Source organism: Mustela nigripes, chromosome 8 (genome assembly GCF_022355385.1).
Source record: "Mustela nigripes isolate SB6536 chromosome 8, MUSNIG.SB6536, whole genome shotgun sequence".
Taxonomy (NCBI): domain Eukaryota; kingdom Metazoa; phylum Chordata; class Mammalia; order Carnivora; family Mustelidae; genus Mustela; species Mustela nigripes.
The window spans coordinates 56,798,517-56,822,795 of NC_081564.1; the positions used below are offsets into that span (position 1 = coordinate 56,798,517).

General features: G+C 46.2%; 1 pseudogene; it reads left to right on the plus strand.

Annotated features, from left to right (window-relative positions):
- The first annotated feature begins 9,799 nt into the window (after window positions 1-9,799).
- The window catches only part of LOC132023003 (large ribosomal subunit protein uL11-like), a 66,375-nt pseudogene continuing 51,895 nt past the window's right edge, over window positions 9,800-24,279 (plus strand).

The following is a 24,279-nucleotide window of genomic DNA, read 5'->3' on the forward strand; positions in this document are numbered from 1 at the left end:
TTTTGGGGATAGAAGACACGTTCTCCACTCCCCACCTGGAGGGACATCTACCTTCCTGAAATGTCCCCAGTCCCCCTTCTGTGGGTTGGGGTATGGAGATGGGAAGCTGGGGAGGCAGTGGTGGAAGATGCTGAGTTCAAGCCTTGCCATCCCTCTGTCAGAGGCAGCCTCTCTACAGGATTCCACCTGCCTTGCTCTCTACCATGGAGTGCAGAGCAGGGCAAGCCAGAGGTGGTTTGGCTCTGGGGCTCTGAAGGACGAGCAGCCCCTTTGACTACAGAGCTGCTGTGCTTTTCAGTCTGCTCTTAGCTGCAGTGGAGCAGATCTTCTGTTCTCCTTTTGTTGGATTCCCATGGCTATGCCTTAGTTGGCTCTCAGGGGACAGGGAGGAAAGGCTGTTACCGATGTGCCTAATATTGTGATAGAGAAGGTGATCCCAAGTTGAATCTTGGAAGCAAACCTGAAAACAGTATAATTCTTATAGAGTTTTTTTTCTCAGTTGCATTAATTTTTTTTAAAAACTGTGGTACAGTACGCATAGCATAAAATATACTATCTTAGCCATTTTTAAAAAAAGATTTTGTTTATTTATTTATTTGACAGAGAGAGAGAGAGAGATCACAAGTAGGTAGAGAGGCAGGCAGAGAGAGGGGGAAGCAGACTCTCTGCTGAGCAGAGAGCCCTGTGAGGGTCTCGATCCCAGGACCCTGAGATTGTGACCTGAGCTGAAGGCAGAGGCTTAACCCACTGGGCCACCCAGGCACCCCTATCTTTGCCATTTTTAAGTGTAAAGTTTAGTCAGGTGTTAAGTGCATTCCCACTGTTAGACTACCCAATCTCCAGAACGCATTTTCATTTTGCAAAACTGAAACTCTGTATCCAACCAGACAACTCCGAATTCCTTCTCCCAGTTAGCTGGTAACTACCCTTTTACTAGCTCTATGAATCTGACTTCTCTAGGTACCTCATAGAAGTGGATCATACAATATTTGTCTTATTGTGACTTGCTTATTTTACTTAGTGTAATAGTATCAGGGTTTGTCCATGTTGTTGCGTGTGTTAGAATTCTCTTCCTTTTTCGGGCTAAATAATATTCCCTTGTTTATCCATTCATCTGTCCAAGGACACTTGGATTGTCTTTGCCTTTTGGCTATTGTAGATAATGCTGCCATTAACATATGTGTACATATTTCTTCAAGACCTTACTTTCAATTCTTTGAGTATGCATGCAGAAGTGGAATTGCTGGATCATATGGCAATCCTATATTTAACTTTTTGAGGAACTGCTATACTGTTTTCCATAGCAGCTGTACCATTTTTGCATTTTCAACAGCAGGTCACAAGGGTACCAATTTCTTCACATCCTTGCTAACACTTGCTTTTTATGTTTCTTTTTTTTTTTTTTTTTATAGTGACCATTCATATGCGTGTGAGGGTGATTTTTTTTTTTCTTTAAATAGAGAGACTACAAGTCATGCAGGGGTGGTGACGGGAAGGAGCAGAGGGAGAATCCTAAGCAGGCTCCACACTCAGTGCAGAGCCCGACTTGGGGCTTGATCCCATGAGCCTGAGATCACAACCTGAGCCAAAGTCAAGATGCTTAACCGACTGAGCCACCCAGTCACCCCTGTGAGGTGATACTTTATTATGGTTTTGATTTGCCTTTCCCTAATGATTAGGGGTGATTGAGCAGATTTTCATGTGCAGATTAGTCATTTGTATAAATCTTCCTTGCAGAAATGTCTGTTCAAACCCTTTAATTTTTAATTTTTTTTTGAGTTGTATGAGTTCTTTATGTATTATAGATATTAGCTCCTTATCAGATACATGATTTGCAAATATTTTTTCTGTTCGGTGAGTTGCCTTTATACTTTGATTGTGTCCTTTGATGCATTTTGATAAAGTCCATTTTATTTCTGCTTTTGTTGCTCCTGCTTTTGGTGTCATATCCAAGAAATCATTGCCAAATCCAATGTCATGGAGTTTTTTCCTTAGGTTTTTTTCTAATAGTTTTAGTTTTAGCTCTTATGTTTAGGTCTTTGATGCATTTTGAATTAAGTTTTGTGTGGTATAAGATAAGGATCCAAATTCCTTCTTTTGCACATGGATATCCAGCTTTCTGAGCACTGTTTTTTGAAGACTCTTCTCTCCCCATTCCATGTTCTTGAAATTCTTGTCAAAATCATTTGACCATATGTGTGAGGGTTTATTTATGACTTCTGTATTCTATTCCATTGGCCTATATGTCTTTATGCCAATACTGCACTGTTTTGATTACTGTAGCTTTGTAGTAAGTTTCAAACAGGGAAGTGTGAGACCTTAAATTTTGTTCTTTTTAAGATTGTATTGACTGTTTGGGTCCCTTGAGATTGAGAATTTTAGGATGGATTTGACTATTTCTGTAAAAAACATCATTGTGATTTTGATAGGGATTATGTTACATCTGTAGATTGCTTTGGATAGTATGGACATCTTAATAACATTGTCTTCCCATCCGTGAATACATCCAGTCCAGGATGTCTTTCCATTTATTTGTGCTTACTCTAATTTTTTAAATAAACTTGTTGTAGTTTTCAATGTATAAGTCTTTTGCCTCCCTGGTTTAGTTTATTCCTAAATATTTTATACTTTCTGATGTTTTAATAAATGGAATTGTTTTCTTACTTTCTTTTTTGAATTGTTCATTTTTAGTGTATGGGAATGCAGTGGATTTTTGTGTGTCACTTTTATATCCTATAACTTTACCAACTTTGTTTAGTACTTTACTCTGTGTATGTGTGTGTGAGATATTTAGGGTTTCTATTTAAATGGTTATTCTTTTTTTTTTTAAATTTAATTTTTTTTTATTTGACAGAGAAAGATCACAAGTAGGCAGAGAGGCAGGCAGAGAGAGAGGGGGAAGCAGCCTCCCCACTGAGCAGAGAGCCCGTTGTGAGGGCTCGATTCCAGGACCCTGAGATCATGACCTGAGCCGAAGTCAGTGACTTAACCCACTGAGCCACCCAGGCGCCCCTTACCACTTCTGCTCTTATTGGAGCCTTCTTTGTATCTAGTCATTCTACTTCTCTGTTCAATCAATTCCAGTGACTCTGATATCTTTCTGGTAACATCAGGTTAATGTCCCACTTCCTTAAGTGTACTTAGAAGGACTTCAGATCTGGCCCTGGTTCTAGAGACCCTGGACTATTCTAGGTCTTTGAACATGTTCTGCTTGCCTCAGGACCTTTGCACTGTGCCTTCTGCCTAAATGCCTGCCATTTCCTCAACCCTGTCTCTGGCTTATTCCATGTGTTAGGAATCTTTTTGACATGATGTAGCTGGGTTAAGAGACCATGGTATATAGCCCCATGAGACCTTGCACTTTATCCCATTTTATGTCCATATATTATTTTGATTGTCTGTTTTTGTATCTCTCCCCAAGTAGACTGTGGTGTTTGCATACAGGGACTGTGGTTTGCTCCTTAATGTATCTTTAGTGCTCAGCATAATTATGGCACAGAAAAGGTACTCGGAAGGACACATGAGGCACGGCTTTGGAGAGGAAATGTTCCATTCCCTGAGGGAAAGGAGGTAGCATGGGCTAGAAGTCAAGGGAATTTGTTAAGGGCAGATCTCCCTTTCTATTAAAATGGAGGTAATTATGGGGCGCCTGGGTGGCTCAGTGGGTTAAAGCCTCTGCTTTTGGCTCAGGTCATGATCCCAGGGTCCTGGGATAGAGTCCCGCATTGGGCTCTCTGCTAAGTAGGGAGCCTGTTACCCTCCCTCTCTCTGCACCTGCCTCTGTGCCTACTTGTGATCTCTGTCTGTCAAATGAATAAATAAAAAAATAAAATCTTTAAAAAAAAAAACAAAAAAAAATGGAGGTAATTATAACTGCTTCATAGCATCTACACAACCAAAATAAATTCCATGAAAAGAATGTTTATTGTACATCTACTGCATTCCTCTTCCTGAGGGAACTCCACCAAAATGGAAGTGGAATGAAGTGAGAAGCAACATTCACCTCCAAATTAATCAGGGTAAAATATCCCCAGGAAGCATGCAAAGTGCCGAAAATATATATAGTATACAGTACACAAAGCATGCAATGCCTAGTAAGGAGAAGAGATGAAAAGAACAAGCAAAGGTAGAAGTAGTTTGACAGAGTCAAGGGCAAGACTGGAACCCAGTGTTGTGGTGTCAGTGCCTCCAGTGAAAGCTGCAGAGTTCATGGGGTTGGGCGCACACCACGGGAGACAGGAGTCCTGTCCTCCAGGGCTTTCTGTAGGAGGGAACCTATTGGGGAGAATAGACAACTGTCTTCACTGGCCCAGACTTTCAGTCTCTCAGTCATCACATGGACCAGAGTCATCAGCATGGAATTATGACCAGAACTTCAAGAAGGGGAGAGGATGGGAGCACCTGGGGGCACGTTCGGTTAAGTGTCCACCTCTCGGTTTTGGCTCAGATTATGATCTCAGGGTTGTGGGATTGAGCCCTGTGTTGGGCTCCGTGCTCAGCTCTCAGAGTCTGCTTGAGATTCTTTCTTCCTCTGCTCCTTCGCCTGCACACAGGCTCTCTCTCAAACAAACAAACAAACAAACAAACAAAATCTTAAAAAGGGGAAAGGATGTAGTACGGTGTTCTGTTAGGCTGCTGGTGTGTGTGAGGATGGAGCTGGCCCTTGGAATGGCTGTCTCATTGCTTCCTCCCAGTAACCAGAAGATGCCAGCCGCACCTGAGGGATGAGTAACTGGGTTTGGAGACTGGGGACTGGACCCCCTCCACAGCGAGAGTCGTTCTTTGAGAAGGTTCCATTGACTATATAAAACATTAGATGGATACTTAGGGACTTAATAACCAGTTTGGGGCCAGAGGCAATTTAAAAAAAAATGTTTTTTTTTTGAAACTAGATAAAACTGTTAAAATTATAATTTCAAAGTCTTCTTTCTCCCTATCATTAATATTTTAAAGTCAAGTGAGAAGTAGCTTCTGTCCCCCTGCTGCGTAGCAGTGCTTGGTTCAGCACTTTGAGAGCAGGGAGAGAAAAAGGGGGAGTGGTTTAGCTTTACAGGCTTATATGGGGGACTTATTTTCCTACAAGGTTTTAAGTTTTGAAATGACTGGGGGTTTTGTTTCATTCTCAACTGTTGTCCCTGGAGCCAAAGAGAGTGCCTAGTACATACTAGATACTCAATAACTATTTGTTGAATGAAATAATAACAAGGTCAGACACAAGTGACAGTTAGAATCTGTGTGAGATGATGTGTAATCCAGCTCCAGACATTGAGGTGCCAAGGGCCATCCAAAAAGAAAATGATGGGTAACAGCTGCTGTTCTAGGAGAAGATATGGGGCCACCATTTGCTCTTCCTGAAGTTGGGTTTGGAGTTGGGTGCTGAAGGACAGACAAATGGCGAGGAGGAAGGACATGTCCAGATGTGAGAGAGGCGGGAGCCAAGCACAGGGCACGGAGAGGATGCTGAGTACCGACGAGCAGCTGAAGGTTCAGGAGGGGAAAGAGCTGACCAGGATGTGCTGCTTGGGAATGAGTGGGTTTAAACCCAGGTGGTCTGGCTCAGTCTACAGTTCCTTGATGAATCTGGATGATGGGCGGGAGGAGGAAGTTTGCAAGGAGTAGTTCTAATAGCCCGGAGGACCTGTATGTTGGGTAGGTGTCCTCTGATTTACACATATATTCTGTCCAGGGAGGTCTTCATACTGCTTCCCTTTTACCACTCAGGTAGTGTGGATAGTATTTATCTGGCCATTTCGAAGTAGGCAAGTATTAATGGGAGAGTCACTTAGGAATTCCTAGGTGGGAAACTAGTGCACAAAGACAGAGCATTTCTGTACCAGCGAGTGGTGAAAAATAAAGGGCATTTCAAAGAATATTATCATACAACTTGATTTTTGCATGGAGAATTCAGACAGACTGCTTTTGCAGACTTAAATAATCCCAGGATGAAAGGTACTATATAAATGCAAAGTATTATTATTATTATCCCGTGGTAGAAAAGAAGGGCATTTCAAAGAATGTTTCAGTACAACACAATTTTATTTTGCACGGAGAGTTCAAGGGAAAAAGCTTTATTTTATAGACTTAAATAATATCGTTATGGAGCTACAGTAAAATAAATAATACAGATATGGTGTTAAAATAAATAATACAGTTAGGAGGCTTAAATAAATAATGGCGGATAGAGAAGAGAAATTAAGAGTCCTGAGAGAAAGTGTGGGGGGGGGGGGGGGAGATGCAATTTTGAATTATAAGTGGTAGAGAACTGAAGTCCAGAAAGTTTTAAAATATTCAGGATGTATCTACACTGACCAAAAATATAGCATCAGACAGGTTACCATCAGGGAATTGATCTGACAGTGTTTTAATTTTTTTAAAATTTTTAATATTTTTTTAGTGATAGACTTTTCCCATTGTTTCAATGGTTCTGAATGCAATACCAAAACTTTTGGCTGAAAGTAAAAAATAAATAAATTCACCACATTATGATATTTATGCAAAATGGTATCTGATAATATCCCTCCTCCCCTAATCCTTGCTCCTTAATCTGTTCCTCTCTTCCTTTGTTCAATTACAGAGAAAACTACCTTATTTTCTACAGATTTCAGATCTGCCCCTTTTGAAAAGCCTATCCAGTTCTATCCCCCCTAGGGTGGCCCTCTAACCGTCATCCTCATCAGTAGGTGTGGGATCTGTCTACATTTTGTGGCTCTGGTGTCTCTTTGAGAGTCTGCGTTCTCTTCTTTTTATGGAGACAAGGTTGCTATATTGTAGGCAGAACAACAAGACCTCTTCTTTAGCCATAAACTTGAGCTGGGAGGTTTTTTAGGCTTGAGATCCTGAGAAGGAGCCTGAGCTGGGTGCTTTTGGGAAGGAGCTGCCATTAGCACCATGGCTGGCTCTGAGCTTGGGACAAGGACCACCAGAATTAGGCTCCTGTGGGTGGGAACCAGAAGAGGATCACAGGGCCAGAGAACGCAAGGCCATGGGGAAGTTCAAGGTTCAGTTTCCTTGCTGCCAAGCAGGGCTTGGGATTCTGAATTCTCCAGGCTGTGGGAGAAGGGAATAGACTGTGAGGTGGAAAGGTCAGGAAAGTTTCAGAGCACCCCAGAGGCCATCCCTGGGAGAACCTCATGCAGTTGACCCCGGCCGAAGGGCTGGCAAACCGGATCCTCCCTGTGCCTGAGAGATTTTTAAGGTCTTGGGACAATGGAGAGAAAATTCTTGTCCAGAGGCATTAGTTCTCTGCCTGGACCTCCATTCTCGTTCTCCATTTGGCTGTGCTTAAGTGCGGAGGTGACACTGTGTTTGCAAAGAACGGTGTAAGGCACCCCCCCCCCACCCCGCCCCCGTCCAGTGGCTCTGCCCTCCCTGCTTTAGGTCTCAGCCTCCTTCACCCCGACCTCCATCCCTCCAGCCCTGCTCCTGTGATCTGGTTAGGTTAAAGTGCTCACCTCGTCACTTCCCATGTATTTTCTTCTCTTGTGATTAGGCTGTCTCACTGGATGGGTCTTCCTCAGCAAGTGGATAGTAAACTCCTGTTTACTCTTGTCTCAACCAGCTCAGTTGGCTCAGGCCTAGGCATGGGGTCGGTAGGTAGTTGTTCAGTGGGAAATTGTGGATGTGAAGAGAAGCAGGAAGCTGTGCCTAGCAGTGGACTTGGGGAGTATTAGTGGGGACTGAGGGAGCCCCAACCCCGCGCCTCCTGTCTCCAGATGCTGCAATGGCCTTTAGAGCGTCCTTCGTGGTCGGATGTCTACTTGGACAGCCCCACAGTGAGCGAGTCAGGAAGAGCCTTGGGGGTATTGTTTCCCTAGGAGTAAGGAGATGATGAGTTGGATGTGATGTTATGTAACTTTGAGGGGAAAGAAAAAACAAACAAAACAGAAAGGCAGGGAAAATATAAATAAGAAAGAGTGCAAAGTTTTATTGTCAACTGCTGCTGTCACCTCCTGGAACTACAGTCGTATCTAAGAAATATGTGACATACTAATAGGAAGTAATTTACCCAAGGATGTTTTTGTGCCTTGAATTGCCTTCCTTGTTCAGCTGTGGGAAGTGTGCGAGTGTCTATGCATGAGAGCCGGCGCGGAGCTGCAGAGACTTCCCAATTTGTGCACAATGTGACTTTTATAAGGCCATTAAACTCATCTCGGAAAAAAGTGCTCTGGAAAACAGTGATACATGGGATCTCAAGGAGCCCGTGAAGGCAGACAGAAATTGCAAAATGATGACCAAACTCTCTTGGCTAAAGTGACTTTGAGGTGGCTGCTGTTCCTCTGCTCACCCTCCTGCCCACCTGTGATTTCTTCCTTTCTTTCTCTGCCTCGAGTTTGCTGATGGCTGGGCAGGCCTTCCTCTGCGCCATCTTTGACCCAGAGAGCACTGTCCTTTTTCTTGCCCTGGTTGGGTGGACACTTTGTGACCCGAGGTTGGGGCCTGAGTGCATGACGCTTTAGCTCTTAGCCCAGAACCAGCCTAAGAGCCATTGTGACCTCAGGACACTGGTGATGAAGGTCCTCAGGGGCTCTGAGGTGGGCCCTCCTGGGGCCACACCCGCAGAGAGGGAAATGTGGGCATCCAGCCAGTCTGCTGAGGAGACCTTGGGGAGGAAGGGCCAGAAAGACGTAAGGACATGGGATAGGGAGAGAGAGCTCAGTGAAAGAGGGATAAGGAAAGAAGGAGGTGGGAGAAAAGCAGGAAGTTGTTGTTGGAGATGGCAAGAGAGTGGGAAGAGGTGGAATAAATAAGAAGCGTGTGGTGGAGGGTAGCCTGGAGGACACGGAGGAGAAGGAAGAGGAGAAGTGTCAGGAGACTGTCCTGCTGTTGTTCTTCTTCTCAAGGGCCTTCCTATGCTTGTTCTGTAAACATAGGCAGGGCCATGACCAGAATACAGAAACCATGAGGTAATTAATAGCACGGAGGACAGGAGAGCTGCCTGTTCGGATGGGCATGGCTTGCAGGAACACAGGAGGCCATTTTGAGGGCTCCCTGCACGTTCTACTCTGCCCCCCGCCCCCATACCTCCCTGCTACTCCAGTCCCAGGTCCCACCACCATGCCAGGTTCCGTCTTGGAAACGCAGCCCCACCTCAAAGAGGGCCCTGTGTGGAATGCGGCATGCTGAAGGACTGATGAGGCATTCTCCCTGCTGAGCAGGGCAGCCAGAGGCCTGGAGCTGCTAGTGTGGTTGCAGGGGAAGCTGAGATAAGAAGCTAGGGGATGGGCTTGGCTCAGGAGCGGGTGGGAGCGTTCCTCTCCAGCCTCGTTGCCTGATCAGGGTGTCGACTCTGGGTGCTGAGACACTAGGGAGGGGACATGCGAGTGTTCATTGGCCGCAGATGATTGGGTGGGGATCAGGGGAGCTAAGGAATCAGGGCGCCTTTAATTTGTACTCTGGCCTGTGTATCTCTCCCTGTGTCCTAGCTTGGGGAAAAAAGAAATGAGCCCTTTATCAATTTTTAATAAATTGAAATGACAAATAATCCATTTAATAAATTATTAACTGAGAAAATTACTGAAAACTGAAATATCAAACAATCGTGAGCAAATGCTCAAAGCAGCGTGTTTATTAATAACGAGCCCTGCTGTGGGAGCGCGCTGATGCTGTGGTTCTGACATGGCCTCTGACCCACACGCCCATAGTGGCCCAGCGTGGAGGAGGACCCAGGGCTGGGGCATCTGCGGGGGCAGAAGCGTGCATGCTGCGGGTCTGAGGACAGAGGTGAATGGAGCAGTTGCTTTAGGCTTGGGAGTCTGCAGCTTCGTGGCCCACACACAGCTCTTGGGTGCATGGTACCGGCATGCGGCCCTTCGATGAGCACCAGGGTGAGGTCCCAAGATGCCCCCTTCATGGTCCTGGAGGGGGCCAGAAATAATCTCAGCTTTAGGCTTTAGGTCTTTAAATCAAGAATGATGTGTCGAGAAAAGAAATCGTGTGTGTGTGTGTATGTGTGTGTGCACGTGCATGACATTTTGTATATATAAAGGGTGACGTCACCCCCCAGGCTGTCTGCTGTGATGATCAGCTGAGCTGGCTGTCCCGCAGCGGGCCTCACCAGTGACAGTCAGAGGCCTGGCGTGCTTTGTGACGGGGGAAGCCTGGCGTGGGGGCCCTTGCTGGGGAGCAGTGAGCACCACGTGGGTTGCGGGGGGGCCCCTCAGGCGGCAATTTCAGGAGTCCTCCACAGAGTGCCCCCGGTCAGACACCTGAAAAGCTGCTGGAGATCATGGAGTCCAGGCATCATTCCTGCTGCAAAACGGTGGTTCATTGGGAGGAGTCACCTCCTGCAGAGTCAGGGCTCAGGCTTCTAGTCCAATGCCCCTTCCCTGTGGCTCCAGGTCTGCAGGCTGGCCCTAGGCTGCTGCTTCTCCGAGAAGCCTCTCTCTGGACAGCTGTGCTTTCAGGGAGTCACACAGATGTCTCTGCTCTGGACACCTCTCGCCATGCGGCTGGCTATGCCTTCCCCATGTTGGCCCTGGACTGTGCTGAGAGACAGTGGGCTCGTCTCCCACTAGTGCTTGCTTTTTCTAGAAGCGTAAGCAAACCAGCCTGCCCGCCTCTGCTCTTCCAAGGCTGCATTCCCCGGGAAGCACGTCTTCTCCATTATAGTCCTGCTGTGGGCTTGGGGCCGGTCAGGTGACCTCCCTGTGACCTAGTTCCTTTATCTGTAAAATGGGGATAATAATAAACGGTAATTTGATGACTAGGATTGAAACAGTCCCATTATAAAAATACAATGCAGCAGTTCGGGATGACAGGCTGTAGGCTCGAAGATGGTGCTGCAATGGGTATTTTTAGGAAGGAGGAAAGGGGGGAGGGATGAGTGGTTTATAAATGTTTGTTGCATTAAAAAATGTGCTAGTTTGAATTGTGCAGAACAGAGTATCATTTGTTTCTAGAAAAAATTCACTGCTGTGGAAACGAATTAGTTTATATTGAATATGTGATGGTTCAGAGAAAGGGATATTAACCCAATTTGCATTTCTTTGAACTGAAATAAATTATTGCCATGTTTGCATTAGTTGGGTCGACTGGGTGTGTTTGGGCAGAACTACAGTGGGGAGGGCTGGCCCTGGGCTCAGAAGGTTATAGTAGGGTCAGTGTGTGCAGGTCCGCAAGCACCCTCCAAATCAGGGCTTATTAACCTTTTGTGAGGACTATGGACCCCTTTTGGGGGGTCTCATAAAAGCATATCTATTCCATACTGTTGTGTATGGATCTCAATAGACTCTGAGTCGTCCAGCCCGCCATGGTCTGGAGTGAAGGATGTTGGCCCCAAAGAAGGCACAGTGTCCATTGTCTTGGGGTCTCATGCCCACATCATGGCACAGATTGACTGGAACTCAGTTTCTGAGGCCTCTCTCAACTGTGGAAACAAAACATGACTTTGGTTCGAAAGAGACAGACAGCCAAAGACAAGCTCCTGTATATGCTAGGAGCTGGGAGCTGTGGACATTTCAGACCGGCATAAAACGCAGCCCCAGCTGTGAGGAGGAGCTGGCTATCCTGACTTTGCCTGCTCAGTCATCAGAATTAGGTTGGTGGGCCTAATTGGCAAGCCATGGCCCCTTCTTCCCTTACTTCTTTGTGTCCCAGCTTGCTGAAATCGCACTTTAAGCCAAATTAAGAGTACTCCCCATCGGCAGAAGGTGCCTGCACCTGCATTCTTCCAGACCAGGCCCCTGCCTGGCCTCCAGGAGTTTCCCGTCATAGTGAGAGGAGCTCAGAGCCAGCCAGCCGGCCAGCAGTCTGGGCAAGCTCTTGAACCTGACAAAGGGGCGTTAGTCAGCGGTGGGGAGATGAAGAACTGTGATAGTGTATGTGGACAGAAGGTGACTGCCATGGATGGACACCAAAGATGAAGGTAAATCCAGAAGAGGTGGAAGCTATCAGCATTCAGAGACATGAGCCTGGAATTTGCTGCTCTTAGACCAAAATAGCTTCAGGTTCCCAAAGTGTCTGGTTCTACGGGGCAGAGAGCCTAGGGTAGAGGAGGATGGGGAGCGTGGAGGGTGGCAAGACTTCTAGTAGTGAGCAACCAGTGACCAGACAGCCTTATTTAATGAGCCCCCCAGCCTCTGTCTGAACTCACTTTTACTGGAAAGAGACAACTGCAGGACAGAAAGATAATAAGCAGGGGGTTAATTAAAAAAAAAAAAAAAACTTCAGGGGGAAAGTTCTTGTCATATCACTTCTCTGCTTAAAACCCATCAATAGTGTTCTAGTGATTTCAGGAGAAAGCCCCAACCCCTTACTCAGTCTACAATCTGCCCACCCTACTTGACCACCAGTGCTGGATTTCCTGAATGTCATGCTCTCTCTGGCCTCCAAACCTTTATTTCTTTTGCTCTGTCCCTTTGGGGCACACTCTCCTCCTCCTCATGGATGTCACAGCCTCCTGGCGGTTTTCTCTGGCCCCTAGACTAGGTTTGAACCTCTGTGGTGATGCTGCAGCCAGGAAGGCTGATAGGGGCCAGCCAGCCGGCGGGGTCCTCAGGGCAGAGCCACACCTGGTTCACCGCTGTGTCCCTGTGGCCAGCCAGCTGCATAGGAGGAGCTTGGCAAATGCATCTTGAATGTGTGCATTCATAAAATCAGAACTAAATGAAGCAAATGACTTCAGTCACGTTGTCCTGAGTTGCGCCCAACCCACTGATAACTTCCACAGCAGAAAACAAGACCTGTATTTATTAAGCCTCGTTGATTTGTAAAATGGGGATAATACTGTCTACTCATTGGTTTAGGTGAGGAAAAGCAAGTTCATACACACAAATGCGGTGCCTGGTACCGGTACGTGCTCAATGAATGTTAGTTATTACTGCTGTCGCTGACCAAGACGGGAGAGACGAATTCCCGTTACTGTCCTAGAAGCAAGAAACTTCATTTCCCTTAGTGGGTAGAGCCACCATTAATGACTTGTTAGTACAAATGCTTCTGGAAAGCCCCTGCCAGAAGAAAGTCAGGTGTAGACCCAGGACTAGGAATCACCTTTTGGGGGACCATAAGGAACCACGCAGGCTGCTGGTGTTGCCAGATACTAGAGTTGGATTTGGAGAATGGTGGCCAAGAACGGCTGGAGGAAATGCCTGTGCCGATCTCTGGCTAGGCTTTACTTAAGTCAGGGGAAGGAATTCATGCTGGGTAAATGAGGTAATGAATGTGCAAGTGCTTTGCAAACGGCAAAGTGCTTTACAAATGTGAAGCATTATTGCTCTCATCTATTTCTCTTCTTTGTGCTCCCGGGGTTTCCTCATAAGAGTTCCTTTGGAAAATCCTAGTCTGGCTTTAGGTTAGCTAAAGGGAAAGGTGCAGTGTGGTAGGTAGGGGGTCTGTGTCCCCTGAGCATAGCAGAAGTCCTGGCTAGGAAAGGGGGACTGGCTGACAAGAGGAATGAGGACAGAAAAAGGCTGCATATTGCAAAGTCATCAATCCCTCCCAACCCGGACTATTTCCCAGGTCCAGGGACCATCCTAGACCTGTGCAAACCACTGCAGAAAGACAGAATGGCCCATGCTGAGAAGGGTGAGGAAGGGTGAGGGTAAAACCCAGGGCTCTTGTGGCTGTGATTAAGTGTGGGGTATCATGGGAAAGGTTTCTGATCCCTGAGTCTGGGTTTGCCACTCAGTCACCCAGCCTGGCCCAGGCCAGTGCAAAGCATTTCCAATTGCTTTGCACAAGGGACACAGACTGGCCTGGAAGAAGGAAGAATTCTGACCCCTAGTAACCTTGATTATCTCAGCAGCATGGCTTGCTTGTACCTGTGTCCAGCATGTTCGTGGTCCCCTCCCTGGCTCCACAGCCACGGCATCCGGGCAAACACGCGGACTTGTGGAGATTGACAGCAGGGTCCCGCCAGCTTGGGCAGAGGAGCCAAGGCACCAGCTCTATTTTCAAGGCAAATTTCCCTGAGTTTATGGTTCAACTCTACTTACTTATGTGTGTATATTGTCAGGAGCAGAGTAGCTCCCCCTGGAGGGAGTCACCTGAAATCTCAGCCTCTTCTGTCCCCCTGGGGTATGAGAATGAAACCTTGGATGACCGCATGGGTAGTCCTGAGGGTAATGGTTGTGATTCTGCCTGAGTTGCATCTCCTTAAATTCTTGGGAGCTGTCTACACCACCGACTTCCTGAAGCGCTAAGCTGGAAACTGCAGGTTGTTTTTACGCAGTGAAGCTTAAGCATGCAGCAAGCATTGTGTGTCCATCTCTGTTCACTAGGATGGGTTCAAATGTGTGTGTTCACCGAGTGAACACATGTATGAATGTGGCTGGACACATTCAAAGGTCTCAGCAAGACAGTGTTGAGTTGGGTTCTTTGCCGGAACGTCAGCTGATTTTCACATGATTAACCGTATCCCATCATCGCCCCAAATACATGGGTGTGATTTCGAGAGGCTGTTGAGGATGCAGAGAGTAGTGTAAGTGGTTGAAGAGCTCCATAAACCGAGGACAGGCTGGGAGTGAGCCTGACGTGCTTAGCCGACAGTGAAAACTAGAAGGGCCAGAGGTCAAACCTGCACTATTTTTTTTTTTTTTTTTTTGTTCCAAGACTTTCTGAGTTTTTAGAAAACTACATTTATTCCATACTGCCCCCTTCCCCCAATCCCCAAGGGCACTTAAAGCCTGCATTCAGGTTTGAACTGGGGAAGGGTGCAAGCTGGTGTTTGGTTGGTCCCAGTGTTCTCGATCATCAGAGCACACCACGATCATCTGTAGGCCTTCTGGAACTATAGCTCTCGGGGCTCCGTCAGGATGTCAGGGATGTAAGCTGTCCAAGCTGCACGGATGGGTTTGATGCCCTGAGAATGACTAGCAGAGTCCTACATTTCCCCCAGCCCCCTGAGTGCTTCTGCAACGTGCAAAGCATTACTTACTTACTCATCCGCCACTTCTGAGTTTCTGGGGTTTCCTAAGGTATGCCTCCCACATAGTTTCCACGTCCCACATGTCCTCTGACCAGGCTAGAGAGCAGAGGGCCCCTTAGTCATCCTCAAAGAGCTGCATGACCACTACCTTTGCTGGTTTTAGATCATATTGCTGAGAACATGGGCTCAGCACGGGCGTGTTTTGATGGAGGCGGCAGGAAAGGAGGAGCAGAGCTTTGGCCGAAGGAGCTGCCCAGAGCAGGACATGTGTGGCAGTCTGAAAGGGTCGGGGTACACTGTGTTCCAGGCCTCATTTATTCATTCACTCATGGGTGTTTCCTTCATTCATTGGTGGCTTACTGAGCGCCTACCACGTGTTAGTCTCTGCAGACACCACCGTGTACAGTCTCTGTCCCATGGAGCGGATAGTCCAGAGTGGGGTTGGGGGAACACAGAGAGAGAGATAATACATCAACAAATAAATAACAATTATACAGATTTTAGTAGGTTGATAATCAATAGAGAAAGCTTCAAACTACTTGTCACACTACTTAACCACCCCCAATACAGAATCCATGGAAGTGGCTTCTCTGTTCCAGAGGCACTGGCCGGTTATGTCTCGTTCCTGCGCAGGAAGCCCCTGCCGTGAGCTCGCCATCCTCCTCGGCTCTCTCACTGGCTCTGTGTAATTTACATTTTAACACTTGGCAATGCCAAACACTTTTCAGATGAGGCAGCTGAGGTCTCGAAGAGCCGGACTGACCTGCGCATGGCCAGTGAGTGGGGGGGATGAGATTGCCTAACAGGCTCTGAAGCCCTCTGTGACCTTGTCCCCTAAGGCTATACCTACTGTGGCCTCTCTTCAGCTTCCAGAGCAGGTTGCCTCAGTTTCCACTCTTTCTTTTTAATTTTCTTTAGCCGAGTCAACACTTCGGCTAACTTTTCTCTGTAGAACGACTGTATTAGGCAAAAGTTTGTGTGGGATCCAATAAAACATCAGATGATATTGAGCACACGTCAGGCAAAGCCTGCAGCCCAGTAAGTTATTATGTGTAAATGTTACAACTTTATTTTGAGGAGAATACATGTGTACTATCAAGCTGTTTTATGGATACGCAGTGTGATTGATTACAGCATGCGGATCTGTCGCAACAAGATAAACTCAGAATAATCTGTGGATATTTAGGCCTCAGCAATTTGTTATCCAAAGACGACTCCAGAAATGATAATTCTTCTCATTCCAGCGATTTCTCTACTCCACTTCCCGATAAAAACCCATTTCCAGAGAGCTCACTTCTGATGCCAGGGGTCCTTTTCTTGCTTGTGTCCCCTCGCAGTTGCTCAACAGTGAACAGTGGCAAGTTGTGTTTGCCATTAAAGCCACAACCACAGGGAGACCTGGCCTAGATTAAACAGGTGTCAAGGGGTTGTTGCTGGGGTGGTTGCCCCAGAGCAGCCTCTGCTCCTAAGCTAACAAAGAAGCAAACGTGAAAAAATAACCATGATTTTTCACCACAGTTTGGGTAAAAGTGGATTACATCAAGTAGCAGAATATTTTGTAGATCGGCTCCAAGCCACTTGTTGCTACAAAATAACTGTGGAATTCATTAGCTACTTTCTCAATAACCATTTGTTTGTGACACAGAGTTGCTTGAATGAGTTAAATCAAACTCAAAGCCCCCACCTCTTCCTTGACTACCTGGGGGCAACGTGACCTTCTTTAGGCTCCTTTAGAGGCTTGGACCACTCTTTCTTTCTTTCTTTTTTCTTTTAAGATTTTATTTATTTGACAGAGAGAGATCACATGCAGGCAGAGAGGCAGGTAGAGAGAGAGAAGGGGAAGCAGGCTCCCTGCTGAGCAGAGAGCCTGATGCGGGACTTGATCGCAGGACCCTGGGATCATGAGCTCAGCTGAGGGCAGAGGCTTAACTTTGCCGCCCAGGCACCCTGGACCACTCTTTTGAGAATAAGTTACTGGTGTGCTTTCCCTTGAATTCCTATCCTGAGTTATGATTTCTGTTTAACAGTTACACAACTTTCCATGTATATAGAGGAGACATGGCCCAGTAAAAGGGAATTCTAGTTCTGGAGGGCAAAGCCTTGTGTCGGCTTCTTGGCTCCGCCTCCCTACTGGTTCCTTGATATTGGGCAGGGCACTTCCCTTGAGCCACAGTTCTGTCACCTGAAAAGCAGAGACAATGACACTTGTCCTATCCATTTTGTAGGGTTGCTGTAAGAAGCAAATAAGCAGATAAAATATTGGGAAACAATTTTTAAGGTATGCAATTCTATTCAAGAAATACTTATGAAATCACAAGGGCCATTTCACTTGCTTTGGGTGTTAAGTACGGTCGCTTCATGTTTACTTTCCTAATCAGTTACTTAAGACCTCAGCTGCTCAGGTTGCCTGGGTGGCTCAGTGGGTTAAAGCCTCTTCCTTTGGCTCAGGTCATGATCCCAGGGTCCTGGGATAGAGCTCTGCATCCAGCTCTCTGCTCAGCGGGGAGACTGCTCCCCCCACCCCCATGCCTGCCTCTCTGCCTATGTGTGATCTCTGTCAAATAAATAAATAAAATCTTAAAAAAAAAAAAAAAAGACTTCAACTGCTCTTATTATTTGGAAATGCAGTTCTTTATTGTGTACCACCCGCTGTGCACATTCCTCCCATAAGCAGGGAGAAAGGCAGTTGAAAACTCATGTGCCCATGGCAGCACTACTACTTGAGGAGAGGGGTGGTGTCTTACTGCATTCTGGTCCACAGAGCCTGTTTTGTCTATGGGCCCGTGGCTGATACCCTACTGATGCCCTTGTGGGTCCAGATCCCTGAACTCTGAGCCATTTCTGGACTTTCCGATACTTGGGTCCCCACTCTCACAGGCTGAGCTACTGTTTTCCTAAACTGTGACTGGCTCCTGAGGCCTTGGACGTGTCCACCACGTCCTATGCCAGAATCACCTTGTCCGCATGATGACCCATAGATTGTAGGACTGCTCTTAGGTCACCATTCATGTCTTTCCCCCTTTCCCTTTTGGGAGGTCCCAGTCCTTCTTCCTTGCCAGAGGACTTGGCAGAATAAGAGCAAGTACTCTGGAGGTCAGCCTGCCTCGCATCAAGTTCCAGCTTCATGACTTCCCAGTGGCGTGGCTTTGGGGAGAACTACTTAGCATCTCTGTACCTCAGTTTTCTCGTCTGTGAAATGGCAAAAATGGAAAATAAAATCTCATAGGCTTGTCTTGAAAATTAAAAAGAGAAAATAGGTGTGAAGCCCTTAGAAGTGAGCACTAAAGAAATACAGTTCAGCTGTTGGCTTTGTGACTGATCATGGTCACAGTGATTAATATATGTCAGTTTCCCTAATCTGAAGCTTGTGATGTCGGGATAAGATACGGGCTGTGTCTCCCTCAGAAAGCTCTCAGACTCCTAAGATAACTAATACAACTTAGTCCATGCCCTTTGCCTCCAGGACACTTGCCAAGAGGTCGACCTGCTAAGTTAAACCAAAAGAGGCAGAAGGAAAGTTGTGTCAGTTAGCTTCTGCTGCATAACAAATTACCACACATATGCTGTGGTTTGAAATGACAAGCATTTATTTCATTTATGGTTTGTGTTTTCTGGGCTGGTTTAGCTGACCTCTGCTGGATTTTCTCAGATGTCTCTGGTTACCTGATGGTTTCGCTGGTGGCCTGATGAGCTGGGGATGGTTTCACTCACACGTCTAGAAGTTGGCAGGTTATTGGCCAAGTGTTGGTTGCCTGTTGGCTGGGGTGCCTTGGTTCTTCTCCGTGGGGGCTCTCAACATCCAGCAGACTAGCTTGGGCTTATTCACAGGGCTGTCTCAGGATTCCAGAGATGGGAAGAAAAGAAACTATGACCTTTTGAGGCCTGGGGTTGGAAGACACATTGCCATGGTCAAATCTACCTCTTGACGGAAATGCTTCATTGCTAAGAATCTGTAATTATTTGCTGTTAATTACAGCAATAAATCCTTGCTGAGGGTAGTGGGCTTTTTCTTAGTTTCCATTTACATTCAGAGAGGGTTGTGATTTTACCTTTACTAAGATGTTTCTCTTTCTCTTTTAAATTTTAATTTATTGTATACCCACTCTGTGCCAGGCACCCTGTGGTCACAGAGTACTCAGGGAGAAGAGGAATACAGATTGGAAAACCCATGCTGATGTCTGGTAGTGGCTTTAGCTTGGCCTGGGGAAAATAGGAAGACTTCTTCAAGAAAACCTAGTTAAGGCTGAGTCTTAAAGGATCTCAGGAGATAGCCATTTTGGGGGGATGGAGGGGAGGAGAATGTAAGGATAAAATTTAAATTACAGAAAAAAGTCATCTGATTCTGCTCCCTTAGCTACAAATGAGAGCAGTGGGACCTGGAGACTCTCCCAGTTATACCCACATTTAGTGGAAGAGCAGGTATACAGGCCTCCTGACTTCCTTGTCTTGATTTGTACCCAGAATTAGGTCCCCAAATAGATACATCTCAGTTAAGGCCACCTTGAGAAGTCTACTCACACACTTAATCACATTGCCTTTTCAGGTCCCTGATTTTTACCCTCCTTTACGAGGAGCTCCAGATCCCTCACCACCCTGACTCCCATATGCCTGGTGTCTCTGAAAGTAAGACCTGCTCTAGGATTGGCTGGTGAGTAGCTCAAACAGATGTCTCTGCCCAGGGATGGCTGTATGGCCCAGAGACCCGTGTGGCCATTGAGGTACCTCCATGCAGTAGGCCACGCTGTGAAACCACCTCCAGCATTCATGTTGCAGGCAACACGTCAGGAGATCAAATGGTACCCAAAGTCTCGCGGGTTTTATTGCATTTTGTATTTTGTTGCAGAAAGGTACAAGAGGCTACAAATTGATTGTTAAACTTATGGAACACTTGGCCCTTGGATCCTGCCATAATTAGGAACGTATTTTGCTGCAGAGTATCAGCTCTTCTTCTAGCCATAGTGCCTCACTGAGAACCTGGGCTGTCCCCAGCCAGACAGAAGTCAACCATGAGCTCCACACTGGCCATGGCACAATCTGCACGTCACAGCCTCCGAAACATTTTTATATTTATCATCTCATGGAATTCTTGTAAAACTATCTATCAGAGAGGCAGATAGAAAAGTCCTCAGTCAGTGGATGAAGAAGCAGAGGCTCAGAGAGTTAAGAAACTTGCCTGAAGCCTCAGATTAGTGAATAGTTGATCCAGTGCAGATGGCCAGTGCTTACGCCTCTGAGAGCAGAACTCTGGAGAAATTCAGAGCCAACAGCCTCTGGCATGGTATCAGATGCACCCTCAGGGGTCCCTGGTGCCCTGGTACCGGTGTTGCCCAAACCCAGCGGCCCAGGTGTTGGCTCCTGCTTGAGCCTTTCTCTCTGATTTGATTTCCGTGCCCATGGTCCGGTGCCTGACCACGACATGCATGGGATACTTCCTGCCCCACGTGGCGGTCTGCACACCAGGGTGCTCGGGCAGTGGGCAGCCGAGAATGAAAGGCTATTACCACATGTCATGGACACTCCACAACTTCTCCTCTACTGAAGGCCATTCTCTGGTGGGCAGGCAAGGAGTCCCGAGGCCGTACCTGTTGAATTGAATCAGTGCCCACAGATTGCATGGTGGATAGACATGGGGGACAGACCACGGGAACTCTAAGGGAGAGAGGCCTGGCTTAGACTATTTGATAAGAGGATGGTGACGAGGCTCTCTTTGTGTTGTTGGGAGCAGAACTAGGGCAAACTGCAGAGAGTGTCAGGAAGCACATTTCGATGCTCCGCGAGGAAGAACTTTCTACCCCTTTAGAGCTGTCCAGAAGGAGAAGATTTTGTCTTAAGTGATCGCTTATCTGTCATTCATGGGATTTGCCAGTCTTATTGCTGAAGAGCAAGAACTGACAGAAGAGGCTTTTTCAGTCAAACGAAAGCCCATCAATTTTTCTTTATTAGGCCCAACTATTGGTCCTAATTTTAGATTCTGGGGCGGCATCAGATAAAGCTCATCACTCTTGCACATTTTACAAGAGGGGCTTGTAAATGAGTTTCTAATTGGTGGAATTTCAGGCATGATTATAAAGTGAAATGTAGAATTTCAGGCCAGTAGGGAGATATTTTGGGGGCAGTGTGGTTTTTTCAGAGCCTTTAAATCATTGCCACAAAGCTGACCAGCTACCACCCTGGGTTGGATGAATGTATGAGAAATTCATTCAAATTTCAGTTGCTGAAGATACTTTCGGTGGGAACCAAGTGGCATCGGTAGGACTTAAGACGTTTTCTCGGAGTCTTTGGTCAATGGCCTTTGCCTTTTAGACTCAGATTATGAAGCTGAGGCCTCTGATTGAAGAAAGGGCTGTCCTGGATGGGGCAGGGCCAAGGGCAGGCGGGAGGGGTTGGTGCTGCAAATGAGCCCTGGGTCTTGACGCCCGCTCTCGTGGAAAGAATGCGAACTGTCAGTGTCAGCGGTACCGACTGCACTACGGGCTGGGCCTGGGAAGAGCTCTGGCAGCTCGTCACGCCCCTAGTATTGGACACGGTGTGTCCCCAGGGAAGGGTGCGCTGGCTTCTTCCATGGTGGTCACAGGTAACAGAGCAACATTCAGTGGCACACCAGAGGCATCTGAACTTCTCACTGGAAGTCACAAGTGGAGACAGGGGCCACTGCCAGCAAGCTGTGCCTTCAGCTTCTCTGCCTCTCTTTTCCATATCACTTCCCTCCTTTCTGCCCTCATCTTGTATGAACGTTGTTTTGGTCCATCTTGGGGCCCGAGTATTGTGGAAATAATAATGTGGGATTTTAGCTCCACCGAGGGCCTGGGGGCTCACTCTGCAGCACCTGTGCCAAGCTCAGGAAGGATGGTATGGTCAATTTCCCGGATATTTTTTGCACGCTCAGTCCTCTTTGTTTATTGAACGGGTGAGTGTCCCTCTCTCTCTCTTAGGTGGTAACAAGAAAGCACAGCCCTGCCGTCTACACACGCCTCGGTGCAGGCATGTGGTTGTTGGACACACACTTCCTGGGCTCTGACATAGAGTCAGACACTGTGCTGGGCATCAGGGACACACGCTTAGGGTAAAATGAAATCCTTGCATGACAAGCTGGGATATGGGCTTTTCAACGCATGCATCTGGTACAGTGAGACAGTCACTGCAGTGGTGTTTTGCACAGGGGGCAGAAGGACTCAGGACAGACCTGTTTCCCGAGGGGAAGTCTGGGAAGGTGTGAAAGAAACCTTCATGACTGCGTCTGCATTTCCCACACAGACTAGTGGTCAGGGAAAGCTGGGTGCAGGGTCCTGAGCTAAGAGACAGCATGCCATGTTTAAAGAGACATTCCAAGACGGCAGGGACTGCATCTGCTTTTGCTCCCCATTGTGGATCTGGTCATGGTGAACTCTTGTTCCCTCTAGAATATATAGCTGTGTGGGGCACCTGGATGGCTCAGTCGGTGAAGTGTCTGCCTTTGGCTCAGGTCATGATCCCAGGGTCCTGGGATTGAGCCCCACGTCAGATTCCTTGCTCAGAGGGGAGCCTGCTTCTCTCCCTCTGCCTGCCGCTCCCCCTGCTTGTGCTCTCTCTCTCTCTCTGTCAAATAAATAAATAAAATCTTTAAAAAATTTAGAATATACAGCTATGCATATGTCATTAAGTTTACATACCTGCATTCAATTTTTATTGCTAAACTAGTACGTGTACATGATTACAATTCAAATTTATGTCAAGACTTGCAAAAAAATTTGGTAGTTCCTTGGCCTACCTTTCTGCATTTCTGAGTCTTACTCCTTAGAAACACCTTTTCAACTTTTTGAGCTCTTGTTGCTAGCATTTACCTTCCTATTTCTAAATAATATTATTATACTGCTATAGCTCCAGGACAGTATTTTTCTGACTTCTGTCTACAGAAGGGTGGGCTTCCTCTCTCTGAGCTAACACATCACTCCTTCTCTTTCTTCCATCCTTCCAACATAGCTGTCATGCAATTTTCTGTGAAGTTTATTTTTAGGATTTTCATATTTATATCTATGAAAATATTCATAAAGGAATGCAGATAGGAAAATTTCCTTTTATACACAGCTTTTTGTTTTTCCAAGAGCTAAAAATTGTCAAATTTAATAGTGTACCTAGTTTTCTATGTACCTACTATTGATTCTTCCCCAAACTCTCTGACAGATCTACCAAGATCCCCTAGACACAGTCACTGGGTGACTAAATGGTGCTGCTTTTTTTTCTTGAAACCTCCCCTTCTGGAACCCTCCAACCCCAGCTCTGTTTGATTTGGACTCCTCCCCCTAGGCCGGCCATACCCGCCCTGTCTCACTTTCCTCTACACTGGTCTCCTTTGGTGACCTCCTTCCTCCTTGATCTTTTGTCTTTGTTTTACTCTCTTACTTTGGTGAAGATATTCTTTCAGAAACGTCTCATGAAAACCTACAAGAGCAATTGCATATCTGAATATGTCTTTATTTGCTCTTCACATTTGACCAGATACAGAATTCTGGGATGGAAGTACATTGCTTCAGTGTATTCTAGGTTCTGGTGTCAGAATTGAGAAATCTGATGTTTTACCAATTTCCTCCTGTGTGTGTGATCCTTTTTTTTTTTTTAACCCTTCTCTGAAAGTGTTTATCTCCACTCTTTATCCTTGGTGTTTTGAAATTTCAGGGTGATATATCTAGGTGTGCATCTTTTTTTTCATTCAGTATGTTTGACCTTTTGATAAGTCCATTACATCTGGGATTTCACACCCTTGTTCTGGAAATCCTTGCGGGCTTTGTTATCTGTAATTTCCCCCCATGTTTACTCTGAGCTTTCTTATTGAAATTTCTATAAGAGATTATTGGACCTCCTTGGGGAACACTTTAATTTTCCTGTTATTTCTTTTCTTTATTTCATCTTATTGTCTTCTGTCTACTTCTTAAGAGATTTCTTGTATTTCTTTTCTAGAAGTCTATTTATTTTATTATAGTTATTGCATATTTAATATCGATTTAGTCTTTTTTATTTTCTGACTTTTCTTTTACAGTAACCTTCTGTTCTTGTTATGTGGCTACCTATCTTATTTTTTTCTGAAGATGTTAACAGCAGTTTTTATTAAAGAATTCTTTAGTTTTCTGCTTTACTTTTATTTTTAATGAGTCCATTATTTCCAATTTTTGTTTTGTTTTGACTTTTGTTAGACTTCCTAAATGTCTGCTGATCTTTAGCTATCCGTTCATATTGCAGAGTGAGGAACTGTACTGGTGACTGGAATTCTGTGGTGATGGGTTGGCTTTGTTGACTGGTGGGCATCAGTGTGATGTGACTGGATGCTGGAAAGTGTGTTAGCCAACTCATTTTTGTTAGACAAATGTCAGACTCTTTAGAGACAAACCTGCTAGCTCTCTGTCTTGTTGTCCATCTTCTGGGAGTCCATTGGGTTAGGGAAG